Raw genomic sequence first — 11972 nt, forward strand, 5'->3', positions numbered from 1 at the left:
AAGGAGGGGGCGGCCGCAGGTGGAGGGAGGAGGGCGTAGTGGGAGGAGGAGGAAGGAGGGTGCAGTGGGAGGAGGAGGGACGGAAGGAGGGAGTACTTCGGTGGCGGACGGACGATGACGGTTATCGGCGCGGGCGAGAGTGAGGGAGGAGAGTGAGTGAGCGAGAGGGGTCGGCCGTGCACATGGGGATAAGGTAGGGTTGTTAGTAGCACGGGTAGCAAAACGTGCTGCAGCTAAGGAGAATAGCAGTAGCGATGCGCTGGGATGAACGCTACTGATAAGTTGGACTAGCAGCAGCGCTTTGCTATTAAACGCGCTACTCCTAAGTTGTCTGTCAATGCAAAAATACATTGGCCATCAATTATCTTTTTCTGTACAATCTAAATTGAAGACTCATATTGTAGCCACAAATTCTACACATAGAGTTCAGTGAAGACCAACTGGTTGTGATAGTTTGAGGACTAACATATTTAAGGTGGTAAACACCCTGTTCGCGGAGCGAGGTGGGACTAAACTTGTGGGCTGAACTTAGCAGTAGCGAGTTTCAAAGAAGTGCGCTACTGCTAACATCTGTAGCAGTAGCGCGGTCCATTATAGGGTGCTACTGATATAACTAGATGGACGGCCAGCTCATGGCAATTAGAGTAGTAGCACGGTTTTGTGGGAACACGCTACGGCTACTTTTCTTTCAGCAGCGTGTTTTACTGGAGTGCGTTGTTGCTAAATAGCAGCAGCGTTGTATTTTGAAGATCACTGCTAGTAAGATTCTGTGTATAAGGTTTCCCCTAGTAGTGTTAGTAAGGTGTGCCACAACTGTTTCAGTTTCATAACCATGGAAAGGATCAGATTCAACCAAAGTTATCAACCCTGGGTCAACAGAGAATTTATAATCCTTATCATCAACAAAGATAGGTGAAGTAGCAAACTTAGGATCACATTTCATTCTAGAATTCAAATATTTTTCTTTCAGTTTGCATAATAATTTCTTAAGATCATATCTCTCATTGCAAGCAAGAAAGTCTGTAGTTGTCTCCTCATCCATAACATAACCTTCTGGTATCTTAGGCAATTCACATCCAGGAGGACTAGGTCTAATAGGTGTCTCAAGATTTTTAGTTTCAAGGACTTCATCAGTTTCAATAATTTCATTAGTTTTAGCATTCTCGAAAACTTTAGCTTTAGCAAGTTGTTCATCGAGAAATTCACCTAGTAGCACAATAACATCAAGCAAGGTATAGCATCATCATAAGCATTATCCATAGCAGAAGTAGCATCATTAATAACTTACGACATATCAGAATTAATAGCATGTGGTGGTGTTGCAAGTTTACTCAAAATAGAAGGTGAGTCAAGTGCAGAGCTAGATCGCAGTTCCTTACATCCCTCGTCTTAGAGGGAAATATTTTAGTCTTGGTATCCCTCAGATTCTTCATAGTGATAAATTGACAATAATCCCAAGTGACTCAACAAATATAGATATGCTCCCCGGCAACGGTGCCAGAAAAAGGTCTTGATAACCCTCAAGTATAGGGGATCGCAACAGTTTTTGAGGGTAGAGTATTCAAGCCAAATTTACTGATTCGACACAAGGGGAGCCAAAGAATATTTGCAAGTATTAGTAGCTGAGTTGTCAATTCAACCACACCTGGAGATTAATTATCTGCAACAAAGTGATCAGTAGAAAAGTAGTATGATAGTTTTGATACCAGTAGCAACAACAATAGTAACCATAACAGTGATAGCAATAATTTTGTAACAAGCGTAGCAGTAAGATTAGCAGTAGCAACTCAGCAAGAGTAATATAAGAGAAATTCGTAGGCATTGGATCGGTGGATTCTTTGGATGATATTCATCATATAACAGTCATAACCTAGGGCAATACGGCACTAGCTCCAGTTCTTCAATATAATGTAGGCATGTATTCCGTAAATAGCCATACGTGCTTATGGAAAGAACTTGCATGACATCTTTTGTCCTACCCACCTATGGCAGCGGGGTCCATATGGAAACTAAGGGATATTAAGGCATCCTTTTAATAGAGAACTGGAACAAAGCATTAACACATAGTGAATACATGAACTCCTCAAACTATGGTCATCACCGGAAAGTATACCGACTACTGTAACTCCGGGGTTTACGGATCATAACACGTAATAGGTGAATATAACTTGCAAGATCGGATCTAGAACATAGATATACTGGGATAACATAAATGGTTCAGATCTGAAATCATAGCACCCGGGCCCAAAGTGACAAACGCACGATGTAGATGTATGTGGAGCTGGGAAGGCTTATGATATGGTAGCAAAAATGTCAGCAATAATCAATTTAGAGATGTAAAGTTGAATAAGCGCTCAATGACGGTATTGTGCTGGTCCTAGGCTAGACCGTGCTAGAGACGCGAGCCTAGAACACTAACAAAATCACGGTGCGACACGTAAACAAGGGAAAAGCACACTCTAGAAAAAAATTGTGCTCTTTTTTTGCCGAAAATCACTATAATGGCGAGTGTCTCAAAACTCTTCCCAGGTCAAAATAACAAGATAGGGACGACATTTTTTGACTATTTTTTTTAGAAATCATGGCAGTGATGACCAAAAAGTGTGACAAAAAATCACTATGATGGCGAGTGTCTCAAAACGCTCCCTGGACCTAAAAACAAGACAGGGAAAAGTATTTTCACCTGCTGAAGTTTTGGCTTAAAAACTGTCCGGGGGTCTCTAGACTCCCTTTTTCGAAACCTAGTCAGGCAAGGAAACACGAATCTGAAAGTAGATGGATCTTGAAAACAAACCTAATATGAAATGAACTCGAATTGGTGGTGGTACATGCCCTCTGAGCGGTGGTGGTATATGGACTTGGAGCGGTGGTGGTATATGGACTCGGAGCGATTGTGGTATACGGACTCAGATCGGTGGTGGTAGGATATGCCAGTGGTGGTGGTATAGGGACTCGGATTGGTGGTGGTATATGGACTCGGAGCGGTGGTGGTATATGCACTCGGATCGGTGGTAGGATATGGCAGTGGTGGTGGAATATGGTAGCAGTGATGAAGATGGTGCGGCGGTGGCGTGACAAACTGTGAAAGAATTCAAAACTCTAAAGGACTAGACGCTAAGACCACCAACTAGACACAACGATACAACTGCAAATTAAACAAATCAAAACCCTAAAGAATTATGCAATGGCTTAGATTGGTTCGAATATGATGAACTAACCATATTTTTTGGCTTCTTCGTGGACTGTAGGTAGGAAGAACATACTCAATCTAAACTATGAAAAACAGAAAAATCTCACCGAGCACCCTGGAAATATGATACCACTTGATAGAGGCAAAGGTGTCCCACCTTTCGAACAGAAGGTGATTATCGTTTCAAAGGAGTAGACTTGACGATCTGACTATGAACGTGCGAGGACGTCATGGCTTAGCAATCGCTAAACCAACTCCGAGAGGTTATTGACCACGCCGGAGCACGATTAACTTGACCACGAAGGTCTATTTCCTGCAAGCAAACCAAGAACAAGCAAGAAACTAAGATTGCAATCTGGATATTGTGAATATAAGATGAAATCTTTAATTATCAAGGTGGGGTTCTGTGACGTCTTGGTCTGGTCGTTGAACACAAACGAAGTACGCGAAGTAGTAGCTATGTAGAACATTTAATCTAAACAAAAGCAAAAGTCTAAACGATGCTCTAAGGGCTGTATGTATGGAGGAAAGGGGGGAATTTCGTGGCCCCTTGTAGGAGGGTCTGAAACCAACCCTAACTCTGTTTTCCCCGCACATACGGACTCTTAAGACAACCTATACTTCTGTATTTCAAAATGACATGGGTCTGGCCCAATAAACAGGTGAAGCGGCACCTATAATAGCCTCTGGAGGAAATTTATGAAGTGGCATCTTGTATATTTTGTCCAAGGCTTCATGCACTCATTATGGTGGCTTCAAAGTCTCGAAATCATCACTTGTAACTCCGTTCTTGTTCCCCTTGCGCATGCCATCATCTCCATGCTTGATCTTGCTCCAATGTTCACCCTTCTTGTCCAAGCTAGGCCTTTCATTTGTAAGCAACACAAATGTATCCAATTTAGGCAGCATCATATTCTCATGAACATTATCATTACCAAGAAACAAAAGTACTTGGTAATTTAATTAACGTGCGCGAGCTTTAGTAATTGGTCCGGTATGTATAGCAGCAGGGGCTGTGGGTGTAACAATGGTATTGATGTCCTAATAACTCGTAGATAGGATCGACCGGCTATTCGAAAGCCACCTAAATTTTCACTATTAAGAGGTAAAACTATTTCATGCAGTCGAATCTAGTTGTACTACTTCATGAAGTCGAATCTAGTACTACTTTGGTTCGAACAAGGAAGAAAGGGGTGTGGGGTGTAGGATATTTGTTACCTGAATCTAGGACTTGGTCGAAAGAGGAAATAATGGGGGCGAAAAGTAGCAGAGACTGGCTATCCAACTGGTCTATTGGTCTAATAGGGAAATAAAGGGAAACAAAGTACAAACTCGATATAAACCAATCCATTGGTTGAAAAAGGAAAGAAAGTGGGGACTGGGGGACAAGTCAACGGAGTATGTCCAGCACTAGATTTGCTGGCCTCACACAGTAAAAGGTGGCTATACCGAACAAAAAGGGACCAACCCAGATACCCTGTTTGGATGTTGTTACCCCGAGCCCCTCTTATGTAATGGCACTAGTAAAATGTACTAGTAGTCCCACTTTTAAAGTAAGGACACATTAAACCATTGTTGTTTTCAATGTAATGACTCCAGTAATATGAATCCTTCACTCCTTTTCATGTCCTGCTAAATTTCTCATTAAGATAAGTTGCTTCTTTTCACTATAAATGCAATTGTCCTGGTCCGCCTACTCTCTCATACCCAAATACCAACTCTTTAGCAGCTGTTAATCTAATGTTGCTAGTAAAATGAAGTAATGGCACCATGAAAGTAATGTCGTATTTGACGGATGTCATAGTTAATTCTAATGCCCTCACTAATATCTAGCAATTATCCTGCTTTAGAAATTACAACTATCCTTGTAGGATCGCCATTCAGATAAGAAACATGCTTCTTTTCATTTGATGTATGTTTCAACACTTGTTAGTCCCCTCCTTTCCACCTTTTTGTGCAAACAGAGATATACATTCACGCTTGATCTTAGTTGAACAGCACAAAATGATATGCAAATTGATGTAGTGTGGAACCTTAGGGGCCGATCTTTCACGATTTGGAGGGGGATTCCTGAAGAACATGATGAACACATGAGGGAAACATGATGGGAAATGAGAGGAAACACTCAAATCATTGAGAAACGATGACACGTGTGCTAGATCCATGAACACAAAGAGAGATACATGATTCAAATCCAACAAAGGATGATACAAACAGTAGCAATTTCTTCCCAGTCCGTGAGGAGATGGGGGCTTGAGTCCATGAGGGGATCTTCCCTTGAGGGGGTCCTGAATCCACTTGGGGGATCTTCTCCTAGGAGGCCTCGGTCTCCAAAGGGAGTAGTATGAAGTGGTTGAGCAAAGCTCTATCTCTAGTATTAGCGAAACCAATGCTAACCCTAATTTGGAGCTAGGATACGAGTATTTGTAGTCCAAGGGGTAAGTTAGGGATACATGTACTACTGCAGGATGCTGCTAACGCGACACTACGATTGGAGACCCTTCGATGAAACTATGTGCGATGCAATAATCGCAAACAGTGGTGTAAAAAACCGTCAAAAAGGTGCAAAACGTTTGCGATGATGGATGCATCAAACACGGTTTAGATTTTGGTTCCATGTGCGATGCAGGGCATACAGTTTAGTTCAATTAATTGTTTGCGATGAGGAAGAACAAAAGAAACGGGCAGCCAGATGAAGGTGCGTGCGATATACAGCATACAGTTCACTCGGATGAATTATTTGTGATTAGGCAACACAAAAGAAATGGCCACGCAGATCAAGGTGTCTGCGATATACGGCATGCGGTTCACTCGGATGAACTGTTTGCGTTGAGACAAGACAACAAAAATGGTTCAATATAACAAGATGTGTGTGATACGTGGCAAACAGGTCTATAATCATAAATGTGTGCGAAGATAATAACACAGCCGATTGCTTCTAATAAGACGTATGTGATATGCTCTGTCACACAACATGTATTGGCCATTGGGGGACGGGAGGTCATTCGGATACACCATAAGGATCCGAAGAGGCATCCTATATCAGCAAGGACTAGCTGTTCCACGAGTAGCTCATCTAAGAGAACTCTCAAGTTAAGTGTGCTCAGGCTGGAGCAGCCATCATATGGGTGACTGGATGGGAAGTTGCGTTGATGTTAAATTAACTGATAGGATGGTCATTTCGGTCAAATGACCGAAATGACCCATTCCCTCACCTAATTTAACCTCAAGGTCCTTGTTTTTTAATTTTATTTTATTTTCTAACATATGTTAAAGAAGGTCTACAATTGATCCATCCGACCTGTTTGTGATGGAATAAGCCGTGTGTGTTGTGGGCAAACGCTTGCTAGTGTACAACCGTTTGCGATTGATGAATTCATCACCGACGGGTTCCCTAGTGTGGTCCGTGCTCATATCATCATCATCTACTTCTTGTGCTAGCTCGATGTTCCTTATGTGCTTAGTTTCCATTAATTGATGGTGTTCTATGAACACGCCACCATTTCCCGCCATTTCCTCACCTGTTTCCCGCCACCCAGCGCTATTGCACATAAACCTAGGCACGTCACGGTGCGACGCACGGAGGCAACCAGCGCAGCCTGTAGCACATCCACCTTTTCCAAGCATGCCAACGCACCAAAGCATCGCCTCTACCATCAACCTCGTCGACGAGGAAAACCAGAAGGCGCCACAGCCTGTCGAGGCCGCGGCGCTCCCGGGCAATGCGATGGACGATGCCGTGATGCGCGTCATCGCCAGGGTTGAGCAGACCCTTGGCGCATGGCGCTTCAGCACGGCGGATCAAGATAGGCATGTCAGTGCAGAGAGGCTGCAGCTCGCCACACAACATGATCGATGGCGCACCACAGAGCAAGCTAGGCGCGTCCGCGCCGATAGGCTGTGATACGTCTCCAATGTATCTATGATTTTTGATTGTTCCATGCTATTATATTATCTGTTTTGGATGTTAATGGGCTTTAATATGCTCTTTTATATTATTTTTGGGACTAACCTATTAACTAGAGGCCCAGTGCCAGTTTCTGATTTTTTTGGCCTATTTTTGAGTTTTATAGAAAAGTAATACCAAACGGAGTCCAACCGGAATGAAACCTTTGCAATGATCTTTCTTGGACCGAAAGCAAACCAGAAGACTTGGAGTTGAAGTCAGAAACGCCACAAGGCGTCCACGAGGCAGGAGGGCACGCCCAGGGGGTAGGTGGGACTCCACCCTTGTGGGCCCCTCGTAGCTCCACCGCCATATTTCTTTCGCCTATATATACTCTTATACCCTAGAAACATCAAGGGGACCCACGAAACCACTTTTCCACCACCGTAACCTTCTGTATCCGTGAGGTCCCATCTTGGGGCCTTTTCTAGCAATCTGCCGGAGGGGGGATTGATCACGGAAGGCTTCTACATCAACACCATTGCCTCTCCGATGAAGCGTGAGTAGTTTACCATAGACCTTCGGGTCCATAGTTATTAGCTAGTTGGCTTCTTCTCTCTCTTTGTTTCTCAATACAAAGTTCTCCTCGATGTTCTTGGAGATCTATTTGATGTAATACTTTTTGCGGTGTGTTTGCCGAGATCCGATGAATTGTGGATTTAAGAATAAGATTATCTATGAATATTATTTGGTTCTTCTCTGAATTTTTATATGCATGATTTAATATCTTTGCAAGTCTCTTTGAATTATCGGTTTAATTTGGTGTACTAGATTGATCTTTCTTGCAATGGGAGAAGTGCTTAGCTTTGGGTTCAATCTTGAGGTGTCCTTTCCCAGTGACAGTAGGGGCAGGAAGGCACGTATTGTATTGTTGCCATCAAGGATAAAAAGATGGGATTTATATCATATTGCTTGAGTTCATCCCTCTACATCATGTCATCTTGCTTAATGCATTACTCCGTTCTTATGAACTTAATACTCTAGATGCATGCTGGATAGCAGTCAATGTGTGGAGTAATAGTAGTTGATGCAGAATCGTCTCGATCTACTTGACATAGATGTGATTCCTATGTTCATGATCATTGCCTTAGATATCTTCATAATTATGCGCTTTCTATCAATTGCTCGGCAGTAATGTGTTCACCCACCGTAATACATGCTATCTTGAGAGAAGCCACTAGTGAAACCTATGGCCCCTGGGTCTCTTTTCTATTATATTACATCTCTTTTCCATTATATTGTATCTCGTTTACTATTTTGCAATCTTTACTTTCCAATCTATACAACAAAAATACCAAAAATATTTACTTTACTATCTCTACCAGATCTCACTTTTGCGAGTGACCGAGAAGGGATTGACAACCCCTTTATCGCGTTGGTTGCAAGGTTCTTGATTGTTTGTGCAGGTACTAGGTGGCTTGTGTGTCGTCTCCTACTGGATTGATACCTTGGTTCTCAAAACTGAGGGAAATACTTACGCTACTTTGTTGCATCACCCTTTCTTCTTCAAGGGAAAAACCAACACAAGCTCAAGAGGTAGCAGGCTGCGGCTCGCCGCATGGCGAGACTATTGGAGTGTTGCAGAGCGAGAGGCGCGGCGTGCTGCATAGCAAGAGCAGATCCATCGGTTCTTGCCTGCTGTCGACAGGGCATCGCAGCTGGGTACATGTCCCATCAGTACCCCCATTCCTCGCCAGGAGTGGGCATAGGCCCTCTGCACCGTACTTGCATATGAGGACGGCCATGCCGTACTTGCACCGGACCCCCGCCGTGCCGTTCGCATTTGTCATGTTGTTTGCCTTCTCCGCGACCCGCTCGATGCAAACGCGTTGGTCGGTAGGCTCGAACACCTCCTTGGACCAGGTGTCCACCTAGGCGCAGTAGAGGAACATGACCGTCGCATCCTCGAGGTGGTGATCTCCAATGAAATAGCCAACTTGGAGCTAGATATCATGCTCCAGATGTACTGCAAGCGTGCCGACCGCTTGGACGAACGCCTACACGAGTTCAGGCAGAGCCAAGAGCTACCGTAGGCAAGGGCTGCTAGTCATGGTCTCATGGACGCGTTTATATTTTGTTGAGTCGTTTCGACGTGGATAGCTATGTATTCACAGCAATCATACTATTGATTTGTTTATTGCTCTGTTTCAATGTGTGTACTCTATTTTCTGTTCTTATATGCTCTGTTTCAATGTGTGTTTATACGCTTTCCATTCTGTATATGTGGATGATAACATATAGATTCAAATTAGTATACAAAAACAGATAGAAAATGGAATTCATAATATATATAATATTAATTGCTTATTAGTTCATCACAGAATATATATAATATCATCACATATACGTGATGATACTTAACTACTACGTACAATGCATAAAATTGAAAACGAAGAATACTAAAGCTAATAATCCCTCCAAGGGCCAGTAATCCGGCAGCCCCTCGCCAGCAGCTCCTTGGTGCGCGGCGTCTTCCCAGAGCGAAGGAAGTACTCCGCCTCCTCCGCCTCGCAGTGCTTGACGTGCCGATCTGCCTCTTGCAGGAAGACACACACAAATTATCTTGCCGTTTCGTTGGGCGCGCACTGGAGCTCCTCGTCGGTGGCATGTTGGAGCTTATTGGCCCAGCTCCACGCAGCGACGAGGCGCCTAGCGCCTCTGGCCTTCCTCACGAAGTACCCGTCTTCGTACACCTCCTCTGCACAATGACGCACCCGCCCCTAAAGCTCCGCCGCCTCCTTTTTCCAGGCGGCATCACGGGCTTCACAGGCCGCCTGGTACCTGGCATCCTCCTCCGCCATCTCCTTTTTTGAAAGCCACTTTCCTAGCTTTCTCAGCCGGCTGCAGCGACTTCCAAGGACAAAGATCGTACTGGCCCCAAAACCAATCCAAAGTGGGGGGGTCCGGCGCAACCTCGTCTAGCAACGCGTAGGTGTCCTCTTCGCTATTCTTCGAGTGAGCGTCCTCGGGGGGTGGCGACTCCTCGTCTGCGTGTGGGCAGACTGGTGGCGCCATGGCAGAGATTTGAGAGAGAGAGAGAGAGAGAGGGAGAGCAAGGGGAGGATCTAGATAATGCAGGCGGGACAACATGAGGAAGGTAGTATTTATTGGCGGCCGGAATCTAGATCGACTGGAAAAGTACACACGCTGGTCGCCAGAATTTACGAGTACTGTAGTGTGAATTACACATGATTCCCACCGCAAAATCCGTGTGTGAACATAATAGCTAACGGTTCCCAATGCAGAACCGTGTCTGATTAATAAAGCCCGCCACTCATCTTCCAAACCTTGAGGCGCGAAATAGAGTGCCAATCATGTGGGGCCGGTTGTCTTCTAGATTTTACATTTTCTTTTTTGAGCACCAGATATTTACATCGTCTGATGATTTTTTTATCTCGCACACAAGTACACAAATATGATTTTTCAAACCATTATGGTTAGCCGTTGCATGTCGATGTAGTTCCAGTTTGAATTACGATCATTAAATGGCTAGAAAATAATTTAAATGTCTTCAAAAGGTCAAATGACCCCTGAAATTTTACAAATTTTCACATGACAGTTGTATTAGTGCACATTACACGTAGAAAAACATTGAAGGACGTAAGAGGAAGCTATCTGTCGTTCGTCATCAAACATGCGTTGTTTCCTTCTCGGAACCATGAGCCTTCTAGTGAGTTGCTCTGGTTTGTAAGGGGTGTGTGTCCAAACTTTGTCAAACATGCCAAGTTTTTTACCACATCATCTTGGTGGATGACATTACATCAAGCAAGGTTTCATGTTTTTCTGATCAATTTTTAATTTTTTGGAATTAAAATGACATGGCACTCCATGCATGTGTCCATGCCATGAGACCAATATGTTTGAAAATTCCATCTAATTTATTGCACATGGAATTAACTCGCACACAAGTACACAAATATGATTTTTCAAACAGTTATGGTTAGCTGTTGTATGTACATCCAGTTCAAATTTGGAATACGGTCATTAAATGGCTAGAAAATCACTTAAATGTCTTCAAAAGGTCAAATGACCCCTAAAATTTTCCAATTTTTCACATGACAGTTAGTATCAGTGCACATTACACGTAGAAATATTTTGAAGGTCGTAAGAGGAAGCTATCTGCCGTTCGTCATCAAACATGCAATGTTCCCTCTCGGAACCACGAGCCTTCTAGTGAGTTGCACCGGTTTGTGAGGGGTATGTGTCCCAACTTTCGTCAAACAGGCCAATTTTTTTACCACATCATCTTGGTGGTATGACATTACATCAAGCAAGGTTTCATGTTTTTAATTTTTTGGAATTTAAATGCCATGGCACTCCATACTTAATTGTGTCATAGCCGTTGGACCAATATGTTTAAAAATTCTTTCAATTTTACTGCACGTGGAACTAAATCGCACACAAGTACACAAAATATGACTTTTCAAACTGTTTTGGTTAGCTGCTGCATGTACATGTAGTTCAAATTTCAAATACGGTCATTAAATGGCTAGAAAATCTCTTAAATGTCTTAAAGGGTCAAATGACCGGTGAAACTTTCCAAAATTTGACATGACAATTGTATTAGTACTACAAATTTTTTCATACATTTAAAACACCATCCGTTGCCACTTTACTCCAAATTCATCTTTCATAGCTAATAAAAAAATATCTACCACATCACACACAGTTGTTTTGTAGGAATCGTTTGCGATGAAAAATTCTGTGTCTATTGAAGTCTTCCGCCTTAACCTTCTCCGGCTCATCTACTCCTGTGCCGGCAACCCCCGAATCCACAAACCCCGATCCCCTTTCCCGCACCCCCTTCTTGCAAAGATGACGCCATGGAAACGCATC

Source organism: Triticum aestivum, chromosome 1B (assembly GCF_018294505.1).
Source record: "Triticum aestivum cultivar Chinese Spring chromosome 1B, IWGSC CS RefSeq v2.1, whole genome shotgun sequence".
NCBI lineage: Eukaryota > Viridiplantae > Streptophyta > Magnoliopsida > Poales > Poaceae > Triticum > Triticum aestivum.